The 20275-nt window shown below is 37.3% G+C and overlaps 1 long non-coding RNA gene across 3 annotated transcripts in view; it reads right to left on the reverse strand.

Annotated features, from left to right (window-relative positions):
• LOC143685116 (uncharacterized) overlaps positions 1-20275 on the reverse strand; it is a 99652-nt gene that overhangs the window by 27390 nt on the left and 51987 nt on the right. The gene's annotated exons all lie outside the window — the stretch shown is intronic.

The following is a 20275-nucleotide window of genomic DNA, read 5'->3' on the forward strand; positions in this document are numbered from 1 at the left end:
CTTGGGGCAAAAATATGGTAAAAGTTATATAAAAGGGGAAAAGTAGAATGGGAAATAATTTTTAACTCACATATAATTTAAAGCAGTTCAGTGAAATTTGTTTACAACATTTAATTATAACAATTTTCCTCAAGAAGAACCATTATCTGACAATTATGAAAAAATTCAACTTAAACGACCCTCTATTATGGCCGATATTCACCAATATTCCTGTATCTCTGCATCCTTGCAGGCACTTGATGTTTTTTGTTTTTTTTTTAATAGTAGCTATTCTAATGGATATGAGGTGCTACCTTATTGTCATTTTGATTTACATTTGACTAGTAGCAAATGATGATGAACATCTTTTTTATGTGTTTTTTGCCATTTGTATATCTTCTTTGGAGAAATACCTATTCAGGTCTACTCATTTTTTGAGTTCTCTTTTTGTTGTTGACTTGGAAGACTTCTTGATGTTTCTTGATGTTAATCCCTTGACAAATACATGGTTTCCAAATATTTTCTCCCATCCTGTACATTGCCTTTTCCCTTTCTTAAAGATACCTTTTATACACAAATTTTTCATTTTGATGAGGTCCCATCTTTCTAAATTTTCTTTTGTTTCTCATGTTTTTTGGTGTCATATCTTCGAATCCATGGCCTAATACAAGGTCCTGAATAATTTATCCTATGCTTTGCTCTAAGTATTTTATGGTTTTAGCTCTTATGTTTAGGTCATTGATTCATTTTGAGTTAATTTTTGTGTATGGTGTGAAGTAGGGGCCATTTTCATTCTTTGGCATGTGGATATCCAGTTCTCCATCATCACTTGTTGAAGAGAATATTCTATCCACATTGAATATGCTTGGTACCCTTGTTGAAAATCAACTGGCCAAAAATATGTGGCTCTATTTCTCAAATCCCAATTCTATTCCATTTGTCTCTTTGTCCTTATACCACTACTACAGTGTTGTCACACGGTAGCTTTGTAGCACCTTTTCAAATAGGTAAATGTGAGCCTCCATTTGTTCTTTTTCAAGATGGTTTTGGCTATGCTAGGTCCCTTGTTGTTTCATATGAATTTGATGGTTTTCGATTTTTGCAAATGAAAAAGGCCATTCAAATTTTTATTGAGATTGCATTGAAGCTGTAAAAAACTTTGGGTAAAATTCACATCTTAACATTATTAAGTCTTCCAATTCATGAACAAGAAATAAAATTTCAATTTATATGTCTTCTTCGGTTTCTTTCAGTAATATTTTGCAGTGTTCTTGTACAAGTCTTTTACATCCTTGATTAAATTTATAATATTTTATTGTATTAATTTTAGTTTTATGGTTGTGATTGTATTATTTTAATTGCCATTGCAAATGGAATTGTTTTCTTGATATCTTTTTGGATTGTTCATTGCTGGTGTACAGAATCACAACTGATTTTTGTGTGTTGATTCGTAAACTGCTACTATGTTGAAATCTCTTATTCCTTCTAATAGCTTTCTTGTAGATTCTTTGGCATTTTCTGTTTCCACAAGAGATATTGGTCAGTAAGTTTCTTTTTCTTGTGTTATCTTTATCTGGATTTGGTATTAGAATGATATTGGCTTCAAAGTATGAGCTAAGGTGTATTCCCTCATCTTCTTTTTTTAGAAAAGTTTGACATAGATTGGCATGAATTCTACTGTAATGTTTGAGGAAATTCACCAGTAAATCCATCTAGTCCTGGATTTTGTTGGAATGCTTTTGATTACTGATACAATCTCTTTATTTGTTATTTATCTGTTGAGTTAAGGTAATTTGTGGTTCCTAAGAATTTGCCAATTTTTCTAGGTGTCTAATTTTCTGGCATACAATTTTTCATAGTATTCTCTTATAATCTTTTTTTATTAGCACTGACAAGACTGATGTTCTCATCTCACTTCATTTATGGTTTTCATTGCCTACATTTTGTCTCATTTTTCTTTGTTGTACTAATTACAGGGTATCTTTTTTTTATCTTTTCAAAGAATGATCTTTTAATTTTGTTTATTCTCTTTATTGTTTTTCTATACTCTATTCCAATTATATATGCTTGTGCTGGTTTGAAACTGTTATGTAACTCAGAAAAGTCATTTTCTTCTAATCCAATCTTTTGGCCGCAGACCTATTGTTGGGTTAGACCTTTTGAATAGGTTGTTTCCATGGAGATGTGACCCCATCCATTCAAGTAGTGGGTCTGAATCCACTTACTGGGGTCTTTTAAGAGAGCTCATCAGGGCTGAGGAACCAGACAGAAATACCCTGAGTGCTAAGCAAGGATTCACAGAAATAGTGAGAATCTAGCAAGAACCAAAGAAAGCTAAGAGATGAAATCCAGAGTCTGCCCTGAAGAAGCTAAGTGAGGACCTAGAGACACAAAGACAAAAAGCCACTGGAATCAGAAGCATAAAGCAATGAATCATGAGCAAAGACCTCAGACTTCAGCCACATGCTTTCCCAGCTGACAGAGGTACCTAGATACCCGCTGTCTTTTCTCTTCATGATGCCTTAATTTGGACATTTTTCATGGCCTTAGAATTGTAGGATGTAACTTAAAAGATCTCCTTTATAAAAGCCAATCTATTTCTAGTATATTGCATTCCAGCATCTTTAGTAAACTGAAACAATGCCCTAATCTTTATTATTCCCTGCCCTCTTCTCTCATTGGATTTGGTTTCTCTGTTAGGTTATTGATTTGACATTTTGCTTTTTTGATGTAGGCATTTACAGCTGTAATTTTCCCTGAGAACACTGCCTTTGCTGCATACATAAATTTTGGTGTGCTGTATTTTTATTTTCATGACTACAAATTTATTTTCTAATTTCTCTTCTGATTTTTTCCTAAGATTTATTGATCTTTTATGTGTTATTTGTTTTCGATATGTTTGTGAATTTTCCAGTTTTCCTTCTGTAATTGATATTTAAGCTCACTCTATTGGTCGGAGAAAATACTTTGTATGAGTTAAATTACTTTAAATTTATTAAGACTTCTTTTGTGACCTTCTGTGGTGTATCTTGTAAATGAACCATGTGCACTTGATAAGAAAGTCTAGTCTGCTGTTGTGGGGGGAAGTGTCTATATCTGTTAGCTCTGGCTGGTTTGTGCAGTTGCACTATATTTTTTATTGATCTTCCATCTAGATCCTCAATCAATTTTTGAAAATGGTGTGCTGAAGTCCCCAACACTTATTGCAGAACTGTCTATTTCTCCATTCAATTCTATCAATGGTTGCTGCATTTATTTTGGACTGTGTTGTTTGGTGTATACATGTGTATCATTGTTCTGTGCTTTTGAATACCTGATTATTTTATCAATATGTAATGTGCTTCTTGCTCTCTTGTAACAGTTTGTTGACTTAAGGTCTATTTTATTTGACACTTCTGCAGCCATCTCAGCTCTCTGTCACTACTTACATGGAGTATTTTTCCATCCCTTCACTTTCAGCCTGTTTGTGTCTTTGGAGTTAAGGTGAGTCTCTTGTAAACAGCATGTAATTGGAACATGATTTTTTAGCCATTCTGCCAATTTCATTTCCATTTAACATAATTACTGATAGGTCAGGGCTTTCCTTGGCCATTTTGCCATTTGTTTTTTGTATGCCGTATCTTTTTTGTACCTCATTTCCTCTGTTACTGGCTATTTGTGTTTAGTTACTCCTATGTAGTAACCATTATGAAACTTTCCATTTTCTTTTGTGTATACTTTTTAGATATTTTCTTTGTGATAACAATGGGGATTTCCTTTACACCCTAAATCTTTGCCAATTTAGTGTGAGTTTATACCAACTTACTTAAATAGCACACACAAATTCTACTTTTCTACGTACCTGCTCTCCCTTCTTGTTTTTCTCACAAATAGATCTTTATAACTGTATGCACAATTATACAGACATACTTATTTTTATGCATCTGTATTTTAAATCATGTAAGAGGTAAAAAAAGTATAATTCCAAACTCAAAATACAATAATATTGGCATTTACATTGGCCCAGAAGATATTTACTTCCTCAAACGGCTTCAAGTTTCTGCCTATTGTTGTTTCTAGCCCTTTTAAAGGACTCCCTGTAGCATTTCTTGTATAACAAATCTAGTGATAACAACATCCTCAGTTTTCATTTATCTGGAAATGTCTTCATTTCTACCTCATCTTCAAAAGGTATTTTGGATAGATACAGAGTTCAGGTTTGATTTCTTTTTTCTTTCATCACTTTAAATATGTCATCCCACTTCCTTCTGGCCTCTATGGTTTCTGGTGAGAAATTGGATGTAATCTTATTGGAGCCTTTGTATGTGCTATCTTGCTGTTTTCAGGATTCTCTCTGTTTGGTACTCAGTCTGATTATAATGTGTCTTAGTGTAGATCTCTTTATTTTTATCCTATTTGAAGCTCACTGAGCTTCTTGGATGTGTACGTTCATATTTTTCATCAAATTTGGAAGGTTTTCAGCCCATATCTTCAAATATTCTTTGTTTCCCTTCCTGTTTTTGTTCCTCTTCTGGGACTCCTATAAGGCACAGATTGACATAGTTGATTGTGTCCCACAGGACCTTAGGATCTCTTCACTTCTCTTCATTCCTTTTTCTTTCTGCCCCTCAGACTGGATAATTTAGAATGTCCTGTCTTCAAAATCATTGATTCTTTCTTCTGTCTGCACAAATGTGGTGCTGAGACCCCCTACTTATTTTTCATTCCAATTATTGTAAGTTTTAGCAGCAGAATTTCTTTTTGGTTCCTTTTTATAATTATTATCTCTTAATTCCTGGATCCTTGAATCCTGGCTATGGGAGAAACAACTTATCTGTTTCAAAATACAATGGAAAGACTTGTGTAGAATAGACATACCCATTCCAGAATGAATAGATCATATTAACAAAGGGAAGGTCACAGTTTCCAAACAAGTCTGAAATCCAGTAGGACAAATTCCATTGGATTTCAAGGACTGAGAGTAATATCCTGTGGCTTGATGCTCTGTCTTCTTGAACTGCTGGGGAAACAGCCCCTGCCACATTTTTAGGTATTTGCTATAATAGTTCCCCTCTTCCCAGTACCAATAATTTTTTAGTTTCCTTGAACTGCCATAACAAAGTATTACAAACTGACTTAACACTATGAAGTTTGTCTCACACTTCTGTTAGAAAGAAGTCTGAAATCAATGTGTCGGCCAAGTCATGTTTCCCAGTAGTTTGCATGTAAGTATTGGTTCCATGCCAGTCTCTCAGACACTATGCTGGCTTGCTGGCTATCTATTGTGTTCTCTGCCTCAGTTGTCATAATAGCATTCTACCCTGTCTATGCTTTTCCAATTAATCCTTCCTTAGAAGCACACCAATGTATCACTCAAGGTTTTCATAAAAAATATGAACAGGATTTGTGTTTGTGTGTATACATACAAATTTATTTTATGAAAATTGCTCATGTGATTGAGAGGCCTTGCAAAGCAAAGATTTCTTGTGGAGATTGACTGGTTGAAAATTCTGTTAAGAGTAATGTTTCAGTTTTTATTCCAAAATCCATAGGAAAGATTTTCAGACTGCAAATTCCATGAACAGTTGATGTTGAAGTCTTCAGACTTCTCTCTGGAATCATCAGTTCTTTGCTGTTAAGGTCTCCAACTAATTGGATGAAGCCAACCATACAAGCAAGGGTCATCTATTTATTTAATGGCAAATGTGTGCAGATGTTAATCCTATCAAGGACATACCTCCTCAGCAACATCTAGGCTGGAGTTTGACAAAACAACTGGACAATGTAACCTCATCAAATTGGCATAAAAATAACCATCACAGTCCACTCCTTGTCAGCTTGCCACCCATATACATCTCCTTAAACCACACATTCACCCAAACTGAAATAGATTTTGGAAACAGAGAGTGGAATGCTGAGAGATGCAATACCAAAAATACTGGAAAAGCTTTATAAAGGGATGAGGGTGGGATTCTGGAAGAATTGTGAGATTCTTGATAGGAAAGACCTAGATTGCTTTGAAGAGAATGTTGATAGAAATATGTATGCCAAAGGTACTTCTGAAGAGGCTTTAGACAAAAATGAATGAGTCATTGCAAACTGGAAGAAAGGTGATTCTTGTTTTAAAGTGGCAGAGAATTTGGCAAAATTGAGTCACCAGAGAATACTGCCCCATGTGAGGACTTAGCCAAATATGGAAATGGCCAGATATTTCAATGCAAGTCAGGATCAGAAATGCAGCTATCCAGAAAGGACTTGTGGAAAGTCCTATTGTTTTGATGGTTGGGACCTCTTTGTCTGGCATGTGAAACCAATGAGTTTTTTTATTTATTTTTTTTCTTTTTTTGCGTGTGTGATATCTGTATGAATGGAACCACTGCCTGCCTGGGCTAAAAGGGACAAAAAAGGGACAGATTGAAAAAAATATTACTTCAAATGCAGCCCCATAGGAACTGATGTCTGGAGCAAAGAAGCCTTAGGCCAGGAGACCAGACCCGTCCATGCATATGGAATAGGTGTTTTGCTCCAGAGTTTGCATAGGGCAGGCCTCCCTCCCCACTGTTCAGGAATATTGATGCCACCCCAGGGCCCTCAGATGCCTGGGGAATTGAAGGGAGATTGGCTGTCTCATTGTTTAGGAAAAGAGTTGCTGCCCCAGGTTTCAGAGAAGGTGTATCACATTCCCGAGGGATGAGGAGAGCCTGCATAACATCCACTGCTCTATAGGGATGGGTCTGTGCTGGAGATGGCAGAGGCCTGCTACCACCCAGATGCTTAAGGAGGGTGGAGCTGAGATTATGACACTTCTCCCCAGTGCTTGGAGATGTTGGAGCCCTCAACCCAGTGTTGAAGAGAAAAGGGCTGCTATGCAAGCACTTGGAAAGGGTAAGACTGCTGCTCTCTCAAACCACAAGGATAAAATGCTATTCTATAGATGACTTTCAGACCTCAAAATCTAATGAAGTATGCCCTGCAGTTTTTCTGGGAACGTGTAGGTCCAGTGCCCTCTGTTTTCCTTCCAATTTCTCCTTTTGAAAATAGGAACATTTGTATAATTTGTTCCAAGTTTCACAGGTTCATAGTTGGAGGAGAATTTTGTCTTAGGGCAGACCACACTTAACCGATTTTGATGAGACTTTGTACTTAATATTGCTACTGAAATGAGTTAAAGCTTTTGTGAGATTGTGATGGAATGCTTGTCTTTTGTACATGGAAAGAAAATGTCCTTGGAGAGACTGTGGAGTGTGCTGGTTTGAAGCTGTTATGTGCACCAGAAATTGCCATGTTCTTTTAATCCATTCCTGTGGGTGCAGACCTATTGTGAGTGGGACTTTTTTGTTGTTTCAATTGCCATGTGACCCACCCAATTTAAGCTGTGTCTTGGTACTTTACTCAAGTCCTTTGTGCATTGATAAAAGGCATAAAAAGCCAAGAGAGCTCAGAGAGAAACACTCAGAGAGATTGGAGAGAAAAACCCTGGAGATGTTAAATGAGGACCAATAGAAGCTCAGAGAAGTGGCCACTGGAAACAGAAGCTGAAAGTAACGAGACCCTAGAGCTAAGGACCAGCAGATAACAGCAATGTACCTTGCTATCTGACAGAGGAACCCAGGAGGCCAGCAGCCTATCTTCAGAGTCCAGGTATCATCCTGTTGATGCCTTAATTGGAATATTCTCATGGCCTTAGAATTGTAAATTTTAAATGAATAAATCTTCATTGTAAGAGCCAACCCATTTTTGGTATACTACATTCTGGCAGCTTCAGCAAACTGAAACATACTCTTTTCCATTTCGGAATCCTTAGAATGAAATGACTATGTGCAGACCACACTTAAGAGGTGGGAGCGGAGCTATGCCCTTCCTGTTTGAGGCTGGAATGTCTACCTTAATTATTTTAGATTGTTCTGCATGGGAGATTTGTCTCTTCTGTCTCATTTATTTATTTATTTGTTCAATGATGTATTTATATCAGTGTAGACCTTTAGATATTTACTTTATACTTTGGGTTATAATCTAATACAATATATATATTTTATTGGGTAAATTCTTTCCACTTTAGCCATAGGAGCTCTCTCATTTGGTTCTTATTCTTTTGATATGCACCCATAATTTCAAGCACTTCTTTACTTTCTGTCACTCTAAGATGCTCCAGGCTCATCTTATATAATATTGCCTCAGTTTTAGAATCAGCCATTTGTTTCTCCAAGAAATTCTCAGTCCTTAAATTGGGGAGTGGTTTTAGCTAGATCCAAGTGCCTAGTATGCTTGTTGCTGATGTCTCAAACTGTAAGCCATTATCATAGGAATCATTCTACCCTTCTGCCCTTGTGTTCTAGTTTGCTAGCTGCCAGAATGCAACACATCAGAGACAGATTGGCTTTTAATAAAAGGGGATTTATTTTGTTAGTTCTTCAGAGGAAAGGCAACTAACTTTCCACTGAGGTTCTTTCTTATGTGGAAGGCACAGGATGGTCTCTGCTGGCCTTCTCTCCAGGCCCCTGGGTTCCAACAACTTTCCCCAGGGTGACTTCTTTCGGCATCTCCAAAGGCCTGGGCTGAGCTGCAAGTTCTGAGATGAGGAATGCCGAGCTGCTTAGCTGTACTATGTTGCAATCTCTCATTTAAGCACCAGCTGATTAAGTCAAACGTCACTCATTGCAGCAGACACACCTCCTAGCCGACTGCAGATGTAATTAGCAACAGATGAGGTTCACGTACCATTGGCTTATGTCCGCAGAACAGGACTAGGTATGGTCACCTGGCCAAGTTGACAACTGAATCTAACACACCTTGCTTATCATTAACCACCTACAACAGTAAGAAAACTGGCTTCCTTCATCTTCCATCAATTTACTTATTCATTCAATTTCAATATACAATGTACAGTGCCTTCAGAGAAGCTACTTTCACTTAGAAATATTAATTTCAGATTTTTCAGTGTCTTGTCATGGATTTATTATATTCATTTTTTATAATATAATAGAAAAGTTGTAGGTTTATAATAAAATTATGCAGAAAATACAGGGTTCCCATACAACCTTTATTTTAGTTTGCTAGACTGCTTAAAGCAGATACCATGAAATAATGGGAATTTATTAGCTTACATTTGGGCCATGCCTTAACTAAAGTAATCTTATCAAAAGTTCTTACTTACAATGGGTTTATACCACAGGAATGAATTACTTTTAAGAACATGATTTTCTGGGGATACATACAGTTCCAAACAGCCACACTCCCTTCATACACATAGTTTTCCCTATTATTAACAATTTGTATTAGTGTGGTATCTTTATTACAAGTGATGAAACAATATTCTTAAATTATACTGTTAACTATAATCCAAGGTTTACATTCGGGGTTCACTATTTTTTTTGTGCATTCGTATGGTTTTATAAAAAACTTATTCAATTAACATATTTGCAATTCAAATTTTCCCTTTTTAATCACATTTAAGTATAGAATTTAGTGTTGTTAATTACATCACATTGATGTGCTACCATCACCATCATCCAATACCAAAAGTTCCTCATCACCTCAAAGAGAAACCCTACCACTTAAATATTAACTCCCCCTACCCTATCCCCACCCTGGCCTCTGGTAAACTATAATCCAGTTTCTTTCTCTATGAATTTATTTATTTTATTACTTCATGTCATTGGGATCATATAATAATTGTCCTTTTGTATCTAGTTTATTTCACCCAACATGACATCTTCAGTGCTCACCCGTGTTGTATCATGGATCAGAACTTCATTCCATTCCATGAACATTTCATTTTATATATATATGCCACATTTTGTTTTTCCATTTATCTGTTGATGGACCGATGGGTTGCTTTTAGTATCTTTTGACAATTGTGAATAATGCTTTTATAAGCATTTATATGCAAATATCATTCAAGTCCCTGCTTTTCATTTTTTTGGATATATACCTAAAAGTAGAGTTGCCAGATCATATGGTAATTCTGTGCCTAACTTTATGAGGAATCAGCAAACTGTTTTTCACAGTTCCTTCACCATTTTACAACAATAAACAAGTATTCCTGTTTTGCAAAATCTTCTCTAACACTTGGTATTTTCCATTTTCTTAATAGTAGATATTCTATTGGGCATGAAATGGTATCTCATTGCGGTCTTTATTTTTGTTTTCTTGATAGCTAATGTCCTAGTTTGCTAGCTGCCAGAATGCAACACACCAGAGATGGATTGGCTTTTAATAAAAGGGGATTTATTTCATTAGTTCTTCAGAGGAAAGGTACCTAACTTTCATCTGAGATTCTTTTTTATGTGGGAAGGCTCAGAGTGATCTCTGCTGGCCTTCTCTCCAGGCCTCAGGGTTCCAACAACTTTCCCTGAAGTGTTTTCTTTCTGCATCTCCAAAGGCCTGGGCTGAGCTGCGAGTGCTGAGATGAGGTATGCTGAGCTGCCTTGGCTGTGCTATGATGAGCTCTCTCATTTAAGCACCAGCCTATTAAATCAAACACCATTCATTGCAGCAGGCATGCCTCCTAGCTGACCACAGATGTAATGAGCAACAGATGAGGTTCACGTACCATTGGCTCGTGTCCACAGCAACATAACGAGGCACCTTCACCTGGCCAAGTTGACAACTGAATCTAACTACCACAGCTAATGACATCAAACATCTATTATGTTCTTATTTGCATTTGTATAACTTCTTTGGAGAAATATCTATTCAAGACTATCAGCCATTTTTAATCCGGTTGTCTTTTTGTTTTGTAGTTTTAAGATTTCTTTATATATTCAGGATATTCAGCTCTAATGGGATATGTAGTTTCCAGATATTTTCTCCTATTATGTAAGATCTCTTTTTACTTTCATGATGAGTTCCTTTGATGTACAAAAGGTTTTAATTTTGACGAGGTCCCATTTACCTATTTTTTATTATGTTGCTTGTGCTTTGTGGTGTAAAGTCTAAGACATGTTGCCTAACACAGGTCCTAAAGAAGAAACCCTAAGTTTTCTTCTAGGAGTTTTATAGTTTGGATCCTTATATTTAGGTCTTTGACCCATTTTCATAGGTAATTTGAAAATAATTTATTAGCTTATTATGAAATACATTCTCAAATTTTTTTCTTAAAATTTCTACAGAACATAGCAATCGATACCCCACAAAGTCTATCAATATGGTATTGCTATCAGTATTTATATATGCTGAAAATGAGGGGGGAGGAAATGCTTATTTCATTTGTTAAGGTTTTCAAAAGAATCAAGAATTGCTGAGATTAATAATTTACTGGCTAAGATATATCTACAGATGGAAAGAAAATGAAAGAGTCATTCTAGGCACTTCATCTTTCACTGAAAAATATATTATTGTAGAGATTTTAAGAGGATCAGAATCTGTTTCACATAGAAATAAGGGCAAAGAGCTTCAATAAAGGAATCATTTAATGAAGAATAAAGATCTATCATTCAAATTATAGAAGGAAATCTCACCCAAATCACTGTCCAGAAAATACCAATTTTACTGGGTCTAACTGTTAGTAGAAGCTGAGATATTTTAGAATCTAATGCAATCTAACTGCTCTCATTATACTGTCCAATTGCCCAGAATCCCCCCAAACTAATGGCTGATTCTGCCATTTCTTAAGAAAGCAGCCTTGAAAGGCCCAATGTCCATTTAGACTTCTTTCCCACTTCTTACCTCAATAAAGCCTACCAGAATTGAATCTCTTGGAACCTTCGGCAGCAGGACAGAGACAAAATCTCTTTATGTTATTATAAAGCATTTGTTTTCTTTATCAATATTGTGTGATTTTTCTATCCTAAGACACAAACTAAGTATATGCTGATTTAATATCGAAAATCACATCTACTTTAGTAGTTTGGTTATTTTGCTAATTCAGAAAACTTAGGAGGAAGACTCAATCCATAACTCAAAATGTATCAAAGACCCAGAGCTATAGAACCAGTAGGAGAAAAAGCAGGGGCACATCTTCAGGACTGTGTGTTAGGCCATGGTTTCTTAGATTATATGTACAAAGCATAAGTAAAAAATATATATCTGTGTGTGTGTGTGTGTGTGTGTGTATATATATATATATATATAAATGGGACTTCATTAAAATTTTAAAACTTTTGTGCATCATAAAAGTAAAATGGCAAACTACATAATGTGAGAAAATATTTGAATACCACATATTCAATATACATTTAATATCCACAATATACAAAAAAAATCCTACAACTCAACTACATAAAGACAGACAACCCAATTTAAAAATGGGCAAAAGACTTCAATATACATGTCTCTAAAAAGGTACGTGAATGGCCAAAGTCCATGAAAATGTGTGAGTCCTCCAACTTCATCCTTCTTTATTAAGATGACCTTTGCTATTCATGGACTCTTACTCTTCCACACAAATTTGATGATTGGTTTTTCCATTTATGCAAGAAAATTGAAGGAAACTTGAGATTGTGTTGTATTTGTAAATCATTTTAGGTAGAATTGTCACCTTGACAATATTTGGTCTACCAATCCATGAAAATGGAATGTTTTTTCATTTATTTAGGTCTCCTTTAGCAATGTTTTATAACTTTCTGCATACGAGTTCTTTACGTCCTTGGTTAGATTTATTCCTAAATATTTGATTCTTTTAGTTGCTATTAAAAATGAAATTTTGACGAAAATAAATTTGTATTGGTTTCTCTTTCTGACTGGTCATTATTAGTGCAGAAATAACTGATACTGGATTTTTGGATTTGTACCCCCACCATTTTGTTGAATTCATTTTTTAGCTCTAGGAGCACTGTCATGGATTTTTAAGGATTTTCTGTGTATACGATCATACTATTTGCAATTAGGGAAATTGGGTACCTTCTAGTTTTTTCTTGCCTAATTTCTCTAGCTAGAACTTTCAGTTAAAAGTTGAATAAGAGGGCAGTGCAATGGTGGCTCATTGGCAGAATTTTTGCCTGCCACGCCAGAGATGTAGGTTCGATTTCTGGTGCCTGCCCATGAAAAAAACAAAAAAAAGTTGAAAAAGAGCATTATTAGTGGCTATCCTTGTCTTGTTTCTGATTTTAGAAGGAAAGCTTTCAGTTTTTCACAATCAAGTATTCAATTAGCTGTGGGTTTCTCATATATTCCCTTCAATATTTTTTAGAAAGTTCCCTTCAATTCATAGCTTTCTGAGTTTTTATCAAGAACAGGGACTGGATATTGTCAAATTCCTTTTCTGCTTCAATTGAGATGACCTTGTCCCTGCCCCTTAATTAATGCATTGAATTAATTGAATTTCTTATGTTGGACCATTCTTACAAACCTGGGATAATTTCCTCTTGATCATGATCTATAATTTTTCTAATCTTCTCTTGGGTTAGGTTTACTGGTATTTTGTTGAGGATTTCTGCATGTATATTCTTAATATTCTGAATTCCAATATTCCATAATTTTCTTTTCCTGTGGTACATCTCTAAATTGGCTTTGGCAAGAAGGTGATGTTGGTTTTATACAATGAATTGGGGAATGTTCCCTCATCTTCAATATTTTGGAAGAATTAAAGAAAGATTAGTGTCTATTTTTCCTAGAATGTTTGTTAAAGTCCCCCCCACCCCACCCTTGAAGCTTTCTGGTCCTGGGCTTTTTTTGTTGGAAAGTTTTTTTATTACTGTTTCAATCTCTTTACTAGGTATTGACTTATTGAGATCTTCTATTTCTTCTTCAGTCTATGTAGACAATGTGCAAGTTTTTAGAGATTTGTCCATCTCATCTAGGTTATCTTATTTGTTGGTGTACATTTATTCATTTTACTCTCTAAAATCCTTTTTTGTGAGTCAGATGTAAGGACTCACTATTCATTTCAAATTTTAGTTACTTGTTTTTCTCTCTTTTTCTCCATCAGTCTAGCTAAGGGTTTGTGAATTATATGGACATTTTCAAAGAATCAGCTTTTGGTTTTGTTGACTCTACTATTCTTTTATTATCTATTTCATTTATCTCTGTTTTAATCTTATTTCCCTTTGGACTTAATTTGCTCTTCTTTTTCTCTTTTTCAATTTTGAGGTCAGATACATACATTGCATGATTTCAATATTATTAATTTATTATGTCTAGTTTTATCACCTAACATGCAGTTTATCTTTGAAAATGACTCATGCTCTAAAGAAGAATGTGTGTTCTGCTGTTGTTGGGTGAAGTGGTCTATAGTGTCTGTTAGATCTAGTTTTTTATTTTGTACCATTCAAGTGCTGTATATGTTTTACATTTTCTGTCTTGTCGTTCCTATCCATTATTGAAAGTGGTATGTTAAAGCCTCCTACTATTAATATAAAACATTCAATTTCTCCTTCAAATCTGTCAATATTTGCTTCATATGTTTTCGGGCTCTGCTTTCAGGTGCCTATATACTTATAATTACATCTTTTTGTTGCATGGTCCCTTTCATCAGTCTATGATAACTGCTTTTGAATAAAATCTATCTTATCTGATATTAGTATTGCTATCCCAGCCCTCTTTTGGTTACTACTTACAGGGTATAATTTTTCTATCCTTTCAGTTTCAAAGAACTTATATATTAGAATTTAATGTCAGTCTCTTGCAGACAGCATATAGTTTGGCCAGGCTTTTTTTTTTTTTTTTTTTAGCCATTCTGCCAATCCCTCCCTTTGACTGGAGAGTTTAATCTGTTTACATTTAAATCACTACTGATAATGCATGGTAGTACTAAGAGATGCCTTAGGGGATTTCTTGTATTCCAGGCAAAGTTTGTTTTACCTTTATTGTGTAGTTGCAGTCACAACTATCCCTTGATAGTCAGGATCAATCAACCCAGCCTGTACAGTAATTCTCTTTCTTGCTTTTTGATTAGGAGGCATGAGAAGCCCAAAGTGGTCAGGTAGCTGTCTTAACTTCCAGTTCAATGGAAACATTGGTGTGTCTCCTGGTAGGAGCACTCCTTGTTTTAGAATTAAGATTTGTAGACAAGCAGAGCTTAAGATTACAAGGACATGAAGCAAAACTTTCTCTGGTGGATCACTAGAGATAATAATGCCTGGGGACACTCCCATTTCCACCCCTTGATTCCTGAGCCTATGAATCTTGGCTCTGGAAGAAATAGCACCACAGAGTGGATGCTGATTCAGAGCATACATAGTCTCTCGTAGAATATTGTCCCAGCCACGGGACAATACAATGGAAAAGTATTGTCATCTAGTTAGCACTATAATTGAATCCTTAAAAAGTAATTCCACCATCATATCAACCCAGATTTGGATGATGAGGAACACGGTAAGACCAAAGAATTTCATGAGCAAGTGCCCATTCCCACACTTCATTTGCTATGGAGTGGGTTCCTTGATCAGAAGTAATGCTGTGTGGAATATCATGACAGTGGGTAAGGCATCCTGTAAGTCTGTGTATGGTAGTTTTGGCAGAAGCTCAGTGTGCAGAGAAGGCAAACCCATATCCGGAGCATGTGTCTATTCCAGTTAGAACAAATCGCTGCCTCTTCCATGATGGAAGTGGTCCAATGTAATCAACTAGCCACCAGGTAGGAGGCTGATCTCCTTGGGCAATGGTGTTGTACTAGGGAATGAGTGTAGTTCTCTGCTGCTGGCAGATAGGGCACTTATCCTGGCTGTAGTCAGTCAGCCTTGGAGAGCGGAAGTCTATGTTTCTGTGTCCATACACAACTTCCACCGCCGTGACCACTTTGTTCATAGCCTACAGGGTAACAACAGGATTTGCTGGAGAAAGAAGACCACTTGTATCCACAGAACAGTTCATCTCATCCACTTGATTATTAAAGTGTTTCTCTACTGGAGACATCATTTGGCAAGCATTCATATGGGACACAAATATCTTCATGTTTTTGCCTACTCAGTAAGATCTATCCACATAGATAGATGTGGCTCTTTGCAAGACCTCCTTGTCGCCAATTTTCCAATTATTCTCCTTCCAAGTCCCTGACCCTCCAGCCAAACCACTAGCAACAGCCCATGAATCAGTATACCCACACACCTCTGGCCAGTTCTTCTTCCAAGCAATATGAACAAACAGATGCACAATTCAAAGTTCCACCTACTGGGAGGATCTCCCCTCACTACTGTCCTTCAGGGACATCTAAGAAAGGGGTTGCAGCACTTCAGCTGTCCACTTCTGGGTGGTACCTGCATATCCATGCAGGAAGATCTGAAAACCAGGCCGAATTTTCTATCCCTCCATCCACTGATCGTAAGGCACACACCCAAGAAATCATAGCTCTGGTATGGGAAAGAGAATGCACTGTGACAGGAGTGGGGAACCATGGCCATTTGATCATGTAACTTAGCAGTGCTTTCACAACACATTCAAGGCCTATTTCATATATACCATTTCTATTTTATGATGGAATGCTGCTGTGCATGCCCAGCTTTATGGCTTGGTGGCTCAGACAACACCCAACTCATGATAGGCAACTAACTCAGTTCTCATGGTAACCTGGGGGCCCATGGTCAAGTGTTCAGTCTCTACTAAGGCCCAGTAGTAGGCCAAAAGCTGTTTCTCAGAAGAAGAGTAATTATCTGCAGAGGATGATGAAGCTTTACTCCAAAATCCTAAGGTCCTACAATGAAATTCTCCTATAGGGTCCTGCAAAAGCTCCAGACAGCATCTATATTTGCCACTGACATTTCCAGCATCTTTGAGTCTGCTGGATTATATAGCCAAAGTTCTAGAGAAGCTTGGACAGCACCCTGAACTTGTCACAGGACCTCCTCTTATTCTGGTGCCCAGAAAAAGAAATAGTAGCTTTTCTGGTCACTCAGTAAATGGGCTTGAGTAGCACACCCAAATGAGGAATATGTTGTATCCAAAATCCAAAGAGACCAACCAGGCACTGTGCCTCTTTTCAGTAATAGGAGTGGCCAGATGCAAAAGTTTATCCTTCACCTTAGAAGGTGTATCTTGATATCCCCACACCACTGGACACGTAGAAATTTTACTGAAATGGAAGGCTCTGGTATTTTGTTGGATTTATCTCCCATCCTCTGACATACAAATGCCTTACCAATAAAACTACAGTAGTTGCTACTTCCTGCTCACTAGGTTCAATCAACATGATATCATCAATGTAATGGACCAGTGTGATGTCTTGTGGGAGGGAGAAATTATCAAGTTCCTTGCAAACAAGATTATGACATAGGGCTGGATTGTTGATATACTCCTGTGGTAGGACACTGAATGTATGCTGCTGACCTTGTCAGCTGAATGCAAACTGTTCTGGTGGTCCTTACTAACAACTATTGATAAAAAAGCATTTTCCAAGGTGGTGCAATGGTGGCTCAGTGGCAAGAATTCTCATGTGCTGATCTGGAAACCAGGTTTGATTCCCAGAGCCTGCCCATGCAAAAAAATAAAAAGCATTTGCCAATTCAATAGCTGCATACCAGGTACCAGGGGATGAGTTGATTTGCTCAAGCAATGATACCACATCTAGAACAGAAGCTGCAATTGGAGTCACTACCTGGTTAAGTTTACGATAATCCACTGTTATCCTCCAAGACCCATCTGTTTTCCCCTCAGGCCAAATACAAGAGCTGAATGGTGATGTGGTGGGAATCAACATCCTTAGAACCTTCAAGTCCTTAAGAGTGGCACTAATCTCAGCAATCTCTCCATTAATCCAATGTTGCTTCTGATTTACTATTTCACTAGGTAGGGGCAGTTCCAATGGCTTACACTTGGCTTTTCCAACCATAATAGCCTTCACTCCATGAGTCAGGGAACCAATGTGGGAATTCTGCCAGTTGTTGAGTATATCTACTCCAATTATGCATTCCTGAACTGGGGAAATAATCACAGAATGGTACAGGGTCCCACTGTGAGATGGACCTGTGCTAAAACTCCATTGATCACTTGACCTCCATAAGCCCCTACTCTGACAAGTGGACCAGAGTGATGTTTTGGGTCTTCTGGAATTAATGTCACTTCTGAACCATTGTCCAATAATTCCAGAAATATCTGCTCATTATATTTTCCCCAGTGCACAGTTACCCATCTCCTTTGGGAAGGCTTGGAGGAAGATAAAGAGCATAAATTTTTTGGCAGTATAACAGGGGCCTTACTCTCATTCGAGGGGCTCTGGATCCATGAACTGTTTTGGTCTTGGAATTGATTAAAGGACCATCATGCTCTGTTTTTGTAATTCAAGTTAGACTTTTTTTTTTCACTTGAACTAGAACTCTTCTGATTATACAGATCAAAACGAATTTAGTAGACTATCCATCTATTTTACTTCTAGGTATACCATAATGTACTAGCTAATACCATAAGTCTCTGCACGCCAGATTACTTTGACTGCTCCTTTGAGTCTGCTGTCCATTATTGTAGTCATGCCCACCTTGCCTTTGGTGATTAAGTGCTGCCATATGGCGCCCAGCAACTCAGGATCTTATCACCGCCATTATGTTTAAGGATTCCAACTCTGTGGCAGCAGTTCCCACAGTAATATCTGGCCTGCAGAGTAGGGTGACTACAGAACTCTTTAAGGATGATGCAGTAAAATAAATGCACAAATTTATTTCTCACAATCCTAGTAAAAGGTGTGTCCACTGGATATGCGTGGGGTGTGTGAGCAGGTCTTCCATCATAAATCCACTCTAACATTCCAATGTCTCTAAGCTTTTTGGTCTCCTCCTTTATTATACCAGGGCAGTTCTGGCATTTCAGCCTCAGGTAATGTCAGCACCTTTGATCTATGTTTTAGCCAAACATTCAAACAAACTGTGAATACCCTTTCTAACCTCTCAAGCTACAAAGTTAAGTCCAGAATCTGCTTAGTGAGCGCATATCAATAAATTCAGCCTGATCCAACATTATATTCCTTCCACCATCAACTCAATGCAAATTCCCACACATATTCCCCTGATTTTTGTCTTTATAAATTAGAGAACTCATGTAGTTCTTTTGGCATATAGCATGGTTCCTCATGGACTGATCACATTTTGTACTTCACCTTTTAGGGCCTGTTGGGACTTTAATCTAGTAATAGGTCTTGAATAAAAGAGGGGTGGTCAGGGTGGGTTGTGAAAAGAATTAGAAATATCTTTCAAGCAATTAGCCCAGAGCATTACATTGGAGTCCCATTTGGTGGAACAGGATTAAGCTCTCCAGATGGAGGAGTGAGGGCTATTTCCCTAGGGGAGGTGGTTACATGTTTAGATATATCTGAAGGGCTAATCTCTTTAGGTGAAGATTGGGTGGCAGACTTTTTAGGGCAGATTGGAGGTCATAAAGCTGTTTCCTCAAGGCAGACTGGCATTTGGGTAACTGTCACCTGAGGGCAGACTAGAGATAGGGTGGCTATTCTCAGGGCAGATTGGAAGTGTGAGTGTTGTTTCCTCAGAGCAGACCATTAGAGGTTGTGGTAGTTAGATTCAGTTGTCAGATTTGCCAGGTGAAAGTACCTAGTTCTGTTGCTGTGGACATGAGCCAATGGTACGTGAACCTCATCTGTTGCTCATAACATCTGCAGTCGGCTAGGAGGCATGCCTGCTGCAATGAATGATGTTTGATTTAATTGGCTGGTGCTTAAATGGAAGAGCCCAACGTAGCACAGCCCAAGCAGCTCAGAATACCTCATCTCAGCACTGGCAGCTCAGCCCAGGCCTTTGGAGATGCAGAAAGAAATCACCCCGGGGGAAATTTGTTGGAACCGCAAGGCCTGGAGAGAAGGCCAGCAGAGATCATCCTGTGCTTCCACGTAAGAAAGAACCTCAGTTGAAAGTTAGGTGCCTTTCCTCTGAAAAAATAACAAAATAAATCCCCTTTTATTAAAATCCAATCTGTCTCTGTTGTTTTACATTCTGGTAGCTAGCAAACTAGAACAGAGGTCTAATTAGAAAGAACTCATCAGAATCCAGGTTTCCAATATCCCCGCTGCCATCATTATTAATCCATATGTCCCAGTCCCAATTTTCAGAATCCCTTTCTTTTCAATCAATGCTGTTACTTTCTCAACAGACATCCTGCAAGTTTGAGATTTTATTTTATGTTATAAATCTGCTACTTACCCAATGAGGCTCTATGTTTGGTTTTCATAGATCTCAAATCTGTGACCACAAGAAATAAGGTTTTCTTTCAGGGCACACATATTAACTTTTACATCTTTCATATGGCATTTAAGTTGCAAATTTGAAGACTTCAGTTCACCTCTTTCTGTCATAATTGTATCCAGCATAGTTAAGAACAACTAGCCAACATCTTTATACCTCAACTTCACAAAACTCTTTAAGGTGTCAAAAATACTGCCACTGAAAAAAGAAAAGCAGGGGGTGTTAGTGGTGAGATGGTGGCTCAGTGGCAGAACCCTTGC

The sequence above is a fragment of the Tamandua tetradactyla genome, chromosome 5, assembly GCF_023851605.1.
Source record: "Tamandua tetradactyla isolate mTamTet1 chromosome 5, mTamTet1.pri, whole genome shotgun sequence".
Lineage (NCBI taxonomy): Eukaryota > Metazoa > Chordata > Mammalia > Pilosa > Myrmecophagidae > Tamandua > Tamandua tetradactyla.